The sequence below is a fragment of the Lissotriton helveticus genome, chromosome 3_1 (assembly GCF_964261635.1).
Source record: "Lissotriton helveticus chromosome 3_1, aLisHel1.1, whole genome shotgun sequence".
NCBI classification, from domain to species: Eukaryota; Metazoa; Chordata; class Amphibia; order Caudata; family Salamandridae; genus Lissotriton; species Lissotriton helveticus.
Window position 1 is genome coordinate 742,989,891 of NC_136061.1, and position 13,605 is coordinate 743,003,495.

At 49.9% G+C, this 13,605-nt stretch overlaps 1 protein-coding gene across 4 annotated transcripts in view; it reads right to left on the minus strand.

Moving 5' to 3' along the window:
- USP47 (ubiquitin specific peptidase 47) overlaps positions 1 to 13,605 on the minus strand; it is a 1,403,284-nt gene that overhangs the window by 9,998 nt on the left and 1,379,681 nt on the right. The window lies entirely within an intron of this gene.

Genomic DNA, 13,605 nt, shown 5'->3' on the forward strand with positions numbered 1-13,605 from the left:
AGGGCATTGACTTGCTGAGACTCCTGGGGACGCGGCGACTAGACTCAGAGTGACCGGAAGGCACGCGGGGAGCCCTAAGACCCTGGCCCTTGGGTGTAATCTTCTGTACAGTGACAGACAGCGACGAAGTAACGGCGTTTAGATGGCGACCAAGCCGGAAGCCGAAAGATCCTTGACCAGATCCTCCAAGGGGTCTAGAAACATTCAACCCAATAAGTTATACCGATATACCATGCCTAAAGGGTCCCCCACAGAAATAAAGAGGGCTCAGTCGGTGGGGGGACGGGACGGTACAGGCCCTCCCACTGAACCAACTCTGACGGATGTCATGGCAGCCATAAATGCGGTCCAGGCGTCTCTGGGCCAGAAAATGGAAGTTTTAGATAACAAATTGGACAAGGTCACAATTGAGGTAAACTTGATACGGGGGGATCTAACTAAGGCGAGTGAGAAAGTCAAGTCGCTTGAAATCAAGGCTGCCAGCCTGATCGATGACGTGGCATTGCTGCAGCAAGAAGTAAGGGACCTGAAGACCTCAAGAACCCTTACGGATCGCAAACTTGATGAATATGAGGGGAGGGCTAGGCGGAACAACATTCGCATTCTTGGAATGCCCGAGAAATCTTGAATGCCGAGCCCCGGATCTGTTTGTCGAAGACATTGTCCTAAACCACCTCAAGCTCAAGGGACTGTGTAGCCTTTTCACAGTCTAGCGTGCGCACAGAGTGCCGGGGGGGGAGGCCCAGGCCCGGGGCCCCCCTTCTCCCGATGATTGCGAGGGTCCTGAATTTTTGAGACAGAGATGTGATCTTGCAGGCGGCACGAGCAGGGACCCCTCCTACGGTATGAAAATTCGACGTTCTCCTTTTTTCCGGACTTTACTCAGATGGTACAGAAACAACGACAGAGTTTCTTGCCAGTGAAAAAGAAACTCAGGGACAAGGGACTGAAATACGCTATGATGTTACCGGCACGCCTGCGGGTGGAACTCAACGGGAAGGCCTGGTTCTTTGATAACCCTGACGTGGCGTCGGACTGGTTGGACTGCAGAAACCCGAGCGAACCGGAGGACCAGGACAGAGGTGGAGAAGATGAACAACAGGAATAAGCATATATAGGGCCGTGGTGGAAACCAATGTGCAGTATGGTAATGTCAGGGGGTGGGGTGGCTCCACAGCCGATTTGACTAGACTCGCTTAACTGACAATTGCTGTAGATTGCCCCGGACTCGAAGATGTGTTTGGGGAGGCAGGGGTATTGGCCCTCCTTCCGTGTACTACTTTTAGTTAGTTTTTAGGTTAGTACTTGGGCGACGGGCACACTTCTAGTTGGGGATGGGCGACAGCCATATGCAGGGGTGCAGGGAGGGGGTTGAGAGGAATGGGGTTTTTCGGTATTGGGATTGTATTGTGTGCAGTTATATTTGCAATTCGTTTTCATTTTCTTTTTACATCTGGTGACATAGCTATGATCGGACTGATTCCTTACCACTATAATGTCTACTGTTAGAAGAGGATTGGGGATAAATGTGCTCAGTTGGAATGTGAATGGTCTTAGGAATAAAATTAAGAGGGGAATGGTGAACCAGTTGATTAGGCGACATTCCCCAGATGTAGTGCTACTGCAGGAGACACATCTAGTTGGTAATCGTTGCATGGCCTTAAACAAGGAGGGATATAAGTTGGTGGCACATGCGTGATTCACTACGGGGTCTAGGGGAACAGGTATTTTAGTGAAAAACTCCTTTCCCCTGGCCATACAGACCACATGGGCTGATCATCAAGGCAGATATAGCGGCATATCTGGACAGTGGGAAGGGAGAACTGTTACTTTGATGTCTGTTTATGTTCCACCAGGCCTGCAAACTAACTGGCGTATCGGACTGTTATTCGAGCGGAGGTTTTATCATTGGTCGCAGGGAAAAAGAGGAAAAGTCGGGCCGAGGTAGACCGGGCGGAGGCAGAGGTGATCAGGATGGAGACTGAGGTATCCAAGGAAGTGACCCCGGAGGGCACACACCGGTTGAAACTCCTTCAGGATGAATATAGGGGCCTAGCTAGAGATAGGGCCAAATCACAACACGCGCACACCCAGAGCAGGATATATGAACATGACAATGCAGGTAAACTGATAGCGTGGCTGGAGAAGGGAGAGTGGACGTCGAGGCTAGTACCGGAGTTGCAGAAATGTGATTCCGATAGGATAACCGACCCGCAAATTATAGCCAATGAGTTCATGGAATATTATGGTGAAGTGTATACGTCCGCTGGGGTATACACAGAGGAAGAGAACGCAGCTATGATACATGACATTCGTATACCCACGCTATCGGAAGATGATCAGAAATACTTAGATTCCCCTCTCACGAATGATGAAGTGGCGCAGGCCATCAGGGGAGTCCATTCCGGGAAGGCCACTAGTCCGAACGGCATCCCTATAGAGCTGTATAAACTGAGTGCAAATAGGCTTGTTCTGTTTCTTCGGGCCATGTTTGTAGAGAGTAAAGAGAGGGGTCAGCTCCCCTATGAACAGGGGGTAGCGAATATTGTTGTTATTCATAAAGCGGGAAAGCCCAGGACGCAATGCTCCTCCTATAGGCCCATTTCGCTGCTGAATGCTGAGCCTAAAGTTCTGGCGAAGCTCTTGGCTACGAGGCTAGCAAAAGTCATCACCACCCTGGTTCACCCGGATCAATCTGGCTTCATGCTGCGTCAAAATACGGCCCGTAACCTACGGAGGCTGCACTGTATATTGGGCAGTGTCCCGGTGATACAGGAGCCGCCGGTACTGGTGACTTTGGATGCCACCATGGCCTTTGACAGGGTTGAGTGGCCCTACTTATTCGCAGTTTTGAGGAAGATGGGCTTTGGCCCAGAGTTCATTAACTGGATCCGTCTCTTGTATGCAGATCCCCTCGCCAGGGTTGTGGCAAACAATCTAAAATCTGCTGATTTCCTTTTGGGCAGAGGCACGAGACAGGGGTGTCCCTTGTCCCCGCTTCTTTTTGCCTTGGCTCTTGAGCTACTGGCGGCGTGGGTCCGGTGGGAACGGTCGATTAGAGGGCTGCGTTGGACGCTGGAATGGGAGTACAAGAACTAGCTGTACGCTGACGATATCCTGCTTTACCTCGCCACTCCCAGGGATTCCCTGATCTGATTTGTGGATGTGCTCGCTATATTCGGGAGATACTCTGGTTTCACAATTAACTGGTCGAAATCAGTGCTCTTTGTCCTTAGAGGAGATCCTGCGGTAGTCCAGAGTTCCTGCCCGATACAAATTGAACCGGTAGGATTCCGATATCTTGGCATTTATGTGACGTTAGACCCGAAGTTGCGATACGCCAAAAACAGGGCCCCCTGCTGACCCGATTTAAGGGGGATGTGGCGAGGTGAAAGATGCTACCACTCTCCCTTTTGGGTAGAGCGGTGCTCTTCAAGATGATGGCCCTTCCCCGATTCCTGTACGTGCTACAGAACGCGATGGACCCGGTGCCTTCGTCCTACTTTAGGGAAATTGAGGCACTTCGACGGCAGCTCCTTTGGGATGGCAAGCCCCGCATCGCCTTCTCTAAGGTTTCTCTCCCCTGGTATGACGGTGGGATTGGCTTGCCAGATCTGTGGAAATACTACTGGGCCTCCCAGTTAGCGGCGGTGAACCACGCCATATACGTATCTCCTGGAGACCCCGGGTATGCAATGGACCGCGGGCAGGTGCCAGGGGGTGACTTCACAAGGGCATTACATGCCAGAACCGGCCGATTTCCCCTCGCTGGACCATCGGCCCATGCAGTGCAGGTGTGGCACGCAGCTAATCGACATCTTAAGTGGGACGGGAAACTCACACTTGCCACCCCATAGTGAAACTCTGAGAGATTGGGCAGCCTGTGGAAATCAAAGGGGTTTGACAAATGGGATCTCATTGGGATCACGCAGATCAAGGATATTTGGGGAAAGGACACAGTTCTCACGTTCAGTTCCCTCCAAGAAAAGTACAATCTCCAGGAGAGTGATAATTTTCTTTTTAAACTTTATTTTTGGTTATTCAACGTGTATATAAACATTCCACCCTGCAATTGGCATCAATTAAAAGACTTGCATACAGTTCGATGACCTCATTATGGCACTAAAGGGTACAGGTATCATAGGTCCAGGAGAGTGATCATTACCGCTACCTTCAAGTTAGGCATGCCCTACTTACACATATTCCCAGAGGCACTATGCTCCCAGACGCCTTCCCCCTGGAAGATTGAGTGTTAGACGGTCATCTCCCAGAAAAGACCATTTCATTAATATATAAGAAACTTATCAACAATATGGGGGACTCGCTGGCAACCATAAGGACACAGTGGGGTGCCGGTGGGTTGGAATTAGATGAGGAGGACTGGAGGGAGGCAGTCTCCTCTCCAAAGGTAGTGGCTATTCAAATGAGACTCAGGCTAGTACAATTAAAGATTCTTCACAGGTCATATATCACAGGGCCCCGGCTGGTACACATGGGTCGCGAGGGGACTGCCGGAGAGGATGTGGGGAGCTTGGAACCTTCACGCATATTTTATGGCATTGTGCAGAGATGAAGGAATACTGGGTAAAAATTAATGACAATGCGAGAGGTGCTGGGGCTGGAGGTAACACTGGAGGCTCGGAGAGGTCTCCTGAATGTTTGGGAGCCTACGGATTTGAGTGTGTATGGGAGACAGTGGGCGACCCTAGCGTGTATGATAGCTAATCGCAACATTGCTCAGCTGTGGGGTGCCAGCTAACCGCCCCGGGTCTAGAGGTGGATGGAGGACCTGGACTGGTGCATGTACAGGAAGAGGTGAGGCTACGTTGCTAGGGGCTGTCCTGCGAAGTGGGGGAAGGTTTGGGGAGCCTGGAATAGTTATCGTAGAGATATCTGTGTTCCTCCAGTTGGTCAGGATGAAGCGGTAGCACATGAGACCCTGTGATCCCTTAATGTTATTCAATATGTAATATTTTGTAGTACGGAAATGTATATATGACAAATGTGGGAGCGGCGTATGTCACCTGATGTTTTTTCTTTGTGGTTTTGTTAATAAAAAGATTATTTTTTTTTTTTTTAAAAGAATCGCCATTTGCACTGCTTTCAAAACTTTTTCCACAGTGGAAAACTGCAACTCAGCCGAAGTGTACAAGAGTGACTTGTAAGCGATAGGAACTGTGTCACCCTCATTAAAAGTGAGGTACGTGAAACCCACCGCTCCTGGTACGATTCTGATCACCAGGTTGATGTGGTTATCACGAGTCAACAAGAATTAAGATTCTAGAAGATCAGCCTAAAAAGCTTGCAAGATGGCTGAATGTTCGGGCAGCCAGCACGATTTGGAGAAAGTTGGTAGTATCAAGGCGTAAAGAGGCTTGATATGTGGGGCATAATCGGGAATGTAAGTATGCCTGGAGTTCTAAAAGCCAAGCAAAGATTGTAGTTTTTTCAGTGTTGTTGGAGCTCGCAACTGTGCGCATTTCTCCAGGAAGTGAGGAGCCAAACCTCGACCTTCATTGTTGAGCTCATAGCCCAGGAACAACACTGTGGACTCTGCAATGTGAGATTCCGCAAAGTTGAATTTATAGCCAAAGTCCGCAAAACGGCAAATAATGCGGTCTACCCAACACAGATGCGCCCATAATTAGTCGTCTGTGAGATAAATGTCATCCACATACGAACAGGCATCTTGGTCGAGTCCCTCTAAAAGAGAGACTATGCGGGCGGCAAATACGCCTGGACTATTTTTATAGCCCTTAGCCAAACGTTGGAATTGGTGTTGTTTGGCACCACTGGTATAAAGCTGTCCATTGACTACTAATAGGGGACAGATTGTGGGCAAAGAAGCCATTGGATATGTCAAGTGTGGTTTTAAACCTTTTGCGCACAAGACTATCCACAAGAGCAGAACTGTGAGTATTCTGTACCGCACACTTACGACAGTGTGAGTTTAAGTGGCGGTAATCCAGTACCAAACGGTACGAGCCATCAGTCTTAGTCATGGTAAAAAGAGGGTTATTCTTCGGAGACGCACACGTTTCAATCACACCTTGATATTCCAATTGTTCAAGGATCTCTGCAACAGGAGCTTTCGCATCCGCCGCATGGGGTATTGGAGTTGAGGCTATGGCATAGACCGTAAGGGAATCTCATGTCTAGGGGAAACATTTTCTCACACACAGTGAATATGGTACAAAGCCGGCGCAAGCGCCTAAGCCCAATCTTCTGCAAAATGCATATCCTGCTCCTTCGGCACTCTGTGCGCAAAACTAGGGAGGATCACCTCCTCCCCTTGCGGAGCTGCTAAAACAAACGGTAGGGGCCAGTCGACCTCCACAAACAAAATGTCATAGGTAGTAGTTAGATTTTCCCAAAATACCCTTTTTATGGTACTTGAAAAGACCTATTTAACTATAGGTAGCATTATCCATCACCACTGTCAACCGGAAACAATAGTGAGGGGGTTGTGGACTGATATAAGCACTACTCGAGAGTCTCACAATAAAACCACAACGTTAGGTGTGCCATGTCGCAGGGATTCTGCTACTACACAGAACTGTGCACAGAGACCCAGGACCTCAGTGAATTGTGGTGTACCAAAGAACTCACCTTAGTGCCTAGAAACCATAACCAGCTATGTCACATTAGCTCTTCGTCCTTTAGCAAAGGAACCAATGATTAGACAACCCAGAACATGCGACTGAGCTTACACTCAGGAATGGTGGGAAGCAAGAACACTCTTTCTTTATACTCTCATACCAGTCCACAACAAGAGTAATAAAAAGAGACACGGGAAAGTTAAAATATTTATTTTAACGACGTGCTCTAAGATGCAGTATCTTTGCTAACATAAGCAGACATAGGATTAGAAATAATATGATCAGCATTGTTACAATTTCATAAAACACAAAAGAAGAAATCATATTACAATGATGGTGAAAATAGGTATCATAGCGCCTAGTAAATCACCCTCGCTAGCTAGGAACTATGTTTTATAATGCATAGGTGGTCTCTTAGGCTTGTTTGGGGGACCCCATACCTCTAAGATCAGCAGGGATGAATCACAACAGGATCTGCAAAAGCTCTTTCTCTCTGGAAACGGAAATTCTTCCAAGTGTCGGAAATCATGCCTACAGTGTGATATTAAAGGCGCCAGAATCACGTTGGTTTGCAGCTGCATATGTGTTATGGCTAGAACGTGAGCCGATCAGCTACCTTGTTATGATAACCTTGGAGGCTTTAACACTCAGTGTGCAGACTAGAGTCACAATGAAAGTCTAGGGATGGGGATGAGGGGAGGAGCCAAGATGGCGATCGAGATGGCTGCGTAACCGCTCGGCTCTGTGAGCCTCCTCACCCCGCACATACATCCTGGCACTTATCCTGAGCTGCAACGGCATCTACATGTAGGCGAAGAGTCGCTTTCACTTACCGCTTGCTCCTGAGGCTTCTGCTTGCTGCAGACCCGTTGGAGTGTCCCCGACTGTTTTGAGGCCTTCACGGAGCTGGGACCGGGGTCTCGAGTGCGGAGAGTGGCCGGCCGCGACTGCAACAACAGCGGCCTCTGGTGGTGGTGAGGACTCGGCCGGAGGAAACTGAAGACTTGCTTGCCGATGGCGACAGTGCCAACCCTGCTCGACTGGCGGAGAACCATGTGAGGAGTGTGATGCAGCTGGGTCGAGGGAGGTGCATGATTCTTAGCCCCCCATTCCGGTGTTGTATCCGGGCCCATTACCGACTTTGCCCGGAGTCAGCGTGCTGCCCCCAGGGTGCGGCGGAGTTTTTAGCCTTTTGGTGACTCTCCGCTGAGAAACCTGCCTTGGCCTGTGAGATTCCCGTTGTGAACCCTGTTCCTCCTTGATGTGTGACCCGGTCCCGAGGTGAGGTGGAGAAGGACGAGGCCGGAGCAGCTAAGATGGCGGAGAGCACCCTCGTTCGCATGCCTCACCCGGGCAGAGAAGCCACTATGCGAGAGAGTCCTGGGGTCTGGCGACATGAGAGAGAGCCCACGTCCAGTGATGTTTTGGCTGCGTTAACAACTCTGCATGAGGCCCTGATCCGGGACGCCCGGGATCTGGGAAGGAGGATGGCCGCCATTGTTGTCCCACCGCTCCACATGGGTAGGGATGAATCACAAGGAAGCGCCGATGTGCCCGCCTTTGCGTCAGTGATGAACGTTCCAGCTGCGCCTACGTTTGTGGAGACGCCGATAGACCCGGTCCGTGACATCGCTTTGGATTGCTCCGTTGTGTTTGGGAGTCGCTCGTCGGGGTCTTTACCTGTCCGGCGGCGGGAGAAACAACATCGATCCATAGTTTGGGTTGCCCCGGCGGCGCTTCACCAATTGTCGGATTGTGTGTCTTTCTCCTCCTGGCTGGTGAGACTGTGTTCTGCCTGGGGGATGTTGCCGGCATCGGTGCTGCCACATACGGAGTTCCGCCATGCGTACTTGACTGGGCTTTGGGGGCTACGGTCCCATGGAGTATTGGCGCTTCTCGGACCGCCCGGTTCGGTTGGACCCGCCACACTGTACTGTATGCCGATCGATGAATGGCCGTATGTGGGTACTATTGATAGAGAGGGCCAGGGATGATATAGTTTATGACATGATGGAACACAGTGTTGGCTGATGGTGTTTTGGAGGGACACTCCACGGGGATGTTACCGATTGACTTTATGATTCTTGCTTACTGTGGCTCTTCTGACTTTGCTTCTGATGTATATTGTGCGCGATAGGTGGGGGGGGGCGGGTGGTCTGCTCGATGGCCCTTCTCCTTATTTTTTCCTTTCTTTTTCTTCCTCTTTCTTCTATATTTCGGGTCTCTTTTTAGGGCGATAGGCACGCTGCGGGGGGGGGGGGGTAGGCCGTAGCCTTCTGCAGGGGTGCAGGGTGGGTGGTAGGGGGAAGGGGGTTGTTTATTTGTCCTTTCTTTGTCTCTATGGCCCTTTGCTTTTTCTTTTTCTAGGTGTCGTCGTCTTCATGTTTCCTACAATCTGTTTTGCTTTTCAGGGCTGGGGTGCTGATTCGACATGACGTGTATGTGTTGTTTACATTTATCCTGACTCGTATGCCTTGCCCCCGTGTTCTTAAGTGTATTCGCCCTCATTGCGGATTTCTGTTTCATGTTGCTATTGTAGGATCATGTGTGACCGTCTGGCACTTCTGATATTTTTTCTGTTTTATTTTTCTTCATTGTAAAATTGACCTTCCTAAATCCTGTTTATTACACTGTACGCTTAAATACGAGTCATATCCTGGATACTTACCTGCCCCGGCTTATGGACCGCCGTTTTTAAAAAAAAAATTATTTTGCTCTGCTTACCTTACGAATTGAGTAGCGGCCGGCCGGAATGGTTGTAAGCCCATCCTTGTATTTATGTGAAGTGATAATAAAGGTTTAAAAAAAAAAAAAAAAAAAAAAAATGAAAGTCTAGGGATGCTGAAAACAAGCCAGTCTCATGTGAAGCATTTCACGCAGCCTAACTTACAACAGTTACATGCAGTGTTGCGTGCAAAAGCAGCAAAAAGGAAAAAATGGCGTTTAAACTTCTAATAAGCCTATGCTAACTTAACAGTGTGAATAACAAGGCCCAGCCCACACTACAGTGTGCTCGCATGTGAGACGATGCGGGGATGGGACGAGAGGCAAGCCTCTTAATCATGTCTGATAACCATATGGTCATTTTCTTCTTTGTTTTATAAAGCCATAATTATGTGCTTGTGCACTTGAAAATGACTTGGGTTGCTCTGAAATCTACGCACATCCCAGCAGCTAAATTAGGGATTCCATGCCAGCTGAGTCAGGCATCCTTCAGAACGGCTGGGGAATAGGTTTTTATCCCCCCTTGCTTGCCGTGGCTTATCTCGAGCTCGCAAAAAGCATGCCGCAACGCCCCTTAATGAGTCACCTTTGTTGCATTGCTCAGGCTTGTTTGAGGTTACCGTCGGCATCCCTGATCGACGCGTGTTTTTGTTGGATTGTTTGCTGCAGGAAATCGATGCGATTTGGCGCAATGCAGTCACTCCGCGTCGTGGAGCCAGCGGTCCTTGCCAAGCGTCGCTCTGCACAGCTACATCCTGCTTTTCCATTAGCAAGCGCCCTCTATGTTGTCTGTGATTGACTAAACACCAGAGACGCTATGAATGAACATATGCTGCGCACAATGAGGCCGTTTTACGTTTTTGTAGAAAATGACATAGCGGATTTACGTGCACTAACTCAGGACACGTTACCCGTTGAAGGGTCATGTGCTTACAGATGGGTGTGCCCATTTCTCTCTAGTTCTCCCTGCATGACATTTGGCAGCAGAATCCAGTAAGTATGGATTGAGAGTTCAAACCACTTTGTCTCCTTGGAGGTACGCTTGTAGATCGCAGTCTTGTCTCAATGTAAAAATAGACTTACTGCAGACACACAGAAATGAGAAAGATAAAAAGCACAAGGTATTCAAGTACGGGTTACTTACCTTCGGTAACGATGTATCTGGTAGAGACGATTCTAGCCGCAGATTCCTTCACGTAGAATTATCCCTAGGCGTGAGACTGATCCGGAAACTTTTTGCCACAGCATCCCTGCGCGCCGGGGACGGGACGACATCACGCGACTCCGCTTAGGCGCCATCCGCATATGTGACGTCCACGAGGTCACATAAGACCCGCCCCAGCACGCCTACGTCAGTTTTCTTAGGAGAACTTTTCCGCACCACAACGTGGAACTACCAGACAAAAAACTGTGGAAGCATGGGAACAGTGTGTGAAAAGCAGAAAATGTGGAAAGAAACGGTGACTATCAACACCACCACAATAGTGTCACACCGCAGAACCCAAGGCAGGGAAGAAGAAGAAGAGCCCTGCGCCACGGCCCTGCCATCACATAGACAACCTCCCACCCCTGTGTCCCGGAGGCAAGGAACATGCGTAAGTACATGGTGCATGTAGGAACCCACCACCCCGAACCTGAGCAAGGAAAGGGTACCAGTCCCAACACAGACAGGGACAACAACCATCCAGGCCACCCCAACAGAAGGGCAACCACCCGCAAGGTTTAAAATCAAGCAGGGTTTAGCGCCCCCTTATCTTTTGTCCCTCGTCCACCCGTATGTTCCCCGCCGTTCTCTCAGGTCCTCATCGCTGGGTAACTACTCGATCCCGCGGATCAGACTTGTTAGAATGGGCGGTCGCTCCTTCGCTCACCTTGCTCCGAAGCTCTGGAACTCTCTTTCTGTGACATTGAAATTTGAATCCTCATTTGTCAAGTTCTGTAAGGACTTGAAGACTTGGTTCTTTCCTCAATAAGCTATTTTTTGACCTGTAGGCCTGTCATCTTGGCGCCGGGAAACCCCACGGTGGGTAGCTGTGCGCCTAATACATTTAATTACATACATACATACAAGGGACAAGGGCAGAACATGAACAGATGACCCTTAATCAGGGATAGCAACAGAAGGAAGGGAGGGGAGGACTGGGATAGAAAGCAATCCCCCAAAACCCCGGAGTAGCCAGAGCAGCAGGGTACAGGAGCATCGGAACACCATCCTCCAACGAACCAAGCAGGAATGCACCGCCCTCAGATGGAGTCACCCGTCAAGAACAAGAAGCCAGGGGGAGGAGCTTCGCGCGCAACCTAGAAGGCCGTGTGAGCACAGGGCTCCCGAGACCTTCGCCACCTCCCGCATCTATCCTGAACATTATCTTGATTATGACGACGGGTTATTGAAGATGCAACCCTGCTGATATAATAGCTGCTTTCAGAAATTGATTTGGACTCCGGGAACTGTACCTACGGCACTTCAAACTTTTGTGGCCTGCTCCATGGCACTGCTCGGGGCTCGAGTCAATGTGGCGCCCAGGTAGTAATTGAACAACAACGGCATACGGGACCCTGCTCATAACCCCGGAGTTAACCTTCGGTTTCGTTTTTGGCACCTCGGCCTTCTCCTGCCTCGACACCGATCTGGCAACCTGGGAGGCAATCTGCCCCGCAACTCCACTGTTTGATTGCCATCGAGTGTCTCTGGTTGTGTGACATCGTGCTGTAACTCGTTTTTTGGTGATCCCGATGGGTGAATCGAGAGGAGCCATTTTTACTAGGTCCCGAAGGCCCCTCAGGGGCACAACACCCAATATGGCGGGCAAACCCAAAAGCGAGAAACGGAAGACCAAGACCGTTCACCGGGGGGGCACTATTCAATCGAATATCATGGATCATTACACTCATCCTAAGGGGTCCCCCGGTGGTACGAGTAGGTCCCTGGGAGATGCGGGAGACGACTCAACTGCGGTGGATGACTTGACCCTGCATGATGTCATGGGCTCCATTGCTAGTATGAAGACCTCTATCGGCCAACAATATGAGGCTCTGGCCCTAAAGCTTGACACTGTGGCAATCGATGTCAACTTGATCAGGGCGGATTTATCAAAGACCAATGAAAAAGTCAAATCCTTAGATTTGAAGACCTCCAGCCTTACAACTGATGTGTCCGATTTACAGATGGAGGTTCGCAAACTACGATCCTCCAATGATCTCTTTTCTAGCCGGCTGGAGGATTTTGAAAGTCGGGCCAGACGCAACAACGTACGTATTATTTGGGCCCCGGAAAAACCGGAAGACCCAGCCGTGGATCTCCTTGTCGAGGACCTCATCCTGAATCATCTTGCCCCCAAAGGCCTGAGCAACTTTTTTGCGGTGGAACGCGCACACAGTGCCTGGCGGGAGCCAAAGCTGGGCGCCCCTCCGCGTCCCATCATTGCCAGAATTTTTAACTTCAGAGATAGAGACGCTATCCTGCAAGCATCGCGGGTGGGCGGCCCTACGAAGTTCGAAAACACTACGGTGAGCTTCTACCCAGATTTCACCCAGTTCGTTCAAAAACAAAGGATGAGGTTACAGGGGGTGAAGCGACGATTGAGAGACATGGGTATGAAATATGCAATGCTTTTTCCAACTCGGCTGCGTGTGGAATACGAAGACCGGACGTTTTTCTTTGACCACCCTGTGAATGTGAGTGGACTGGCTCGATACGTTGCCCAAGCAGCGGGATCGCCCTGAACATTCCGAAGGAGCTGAAGGCGGCCTGTTGGGACAGGAGTGAGCAGTGATTTCGGATTCCTGGACATTGTACACAACTGGCAGCTGTGGTTCGATGACTTTTACACTTGCAATATTTGTGGTGGGATACCCAGAGGTGGCGGGGGTGAGACTCGTTCCTCCTCTGGTTTTCTTTTTTGTAGACTAGTTTAATGTTAGGGCGACAGGCACACTGCAAGTTGGGGTGGCTTTTGAGTCTAACGCAGGGGTTCAGGGTGGGGAGGGGGGAGTTTTGGGTATTTGTTGGGGGGGGGGGTTTGTGTGTGTTTCACTTTGTTTCAAGGAAACACATTGTTTAACTTTTGGACCTGGGTATTGTGCTCGCTGTGGGGTGGATTCTGCATTTATTTCCTGGGATGGGGGTTAGGGGGCTGAAGTTATTGTGCTGGAATGTTAACGGGTTGGGGGATAGGATAACACGTGGTGTTGTGCTGCAGCTACTGAGACGCCTCTCCCCCGATGTAGTATTACTGCAAGAGACACATCTGATCGGAAATACATGCCACGCCATGAATAG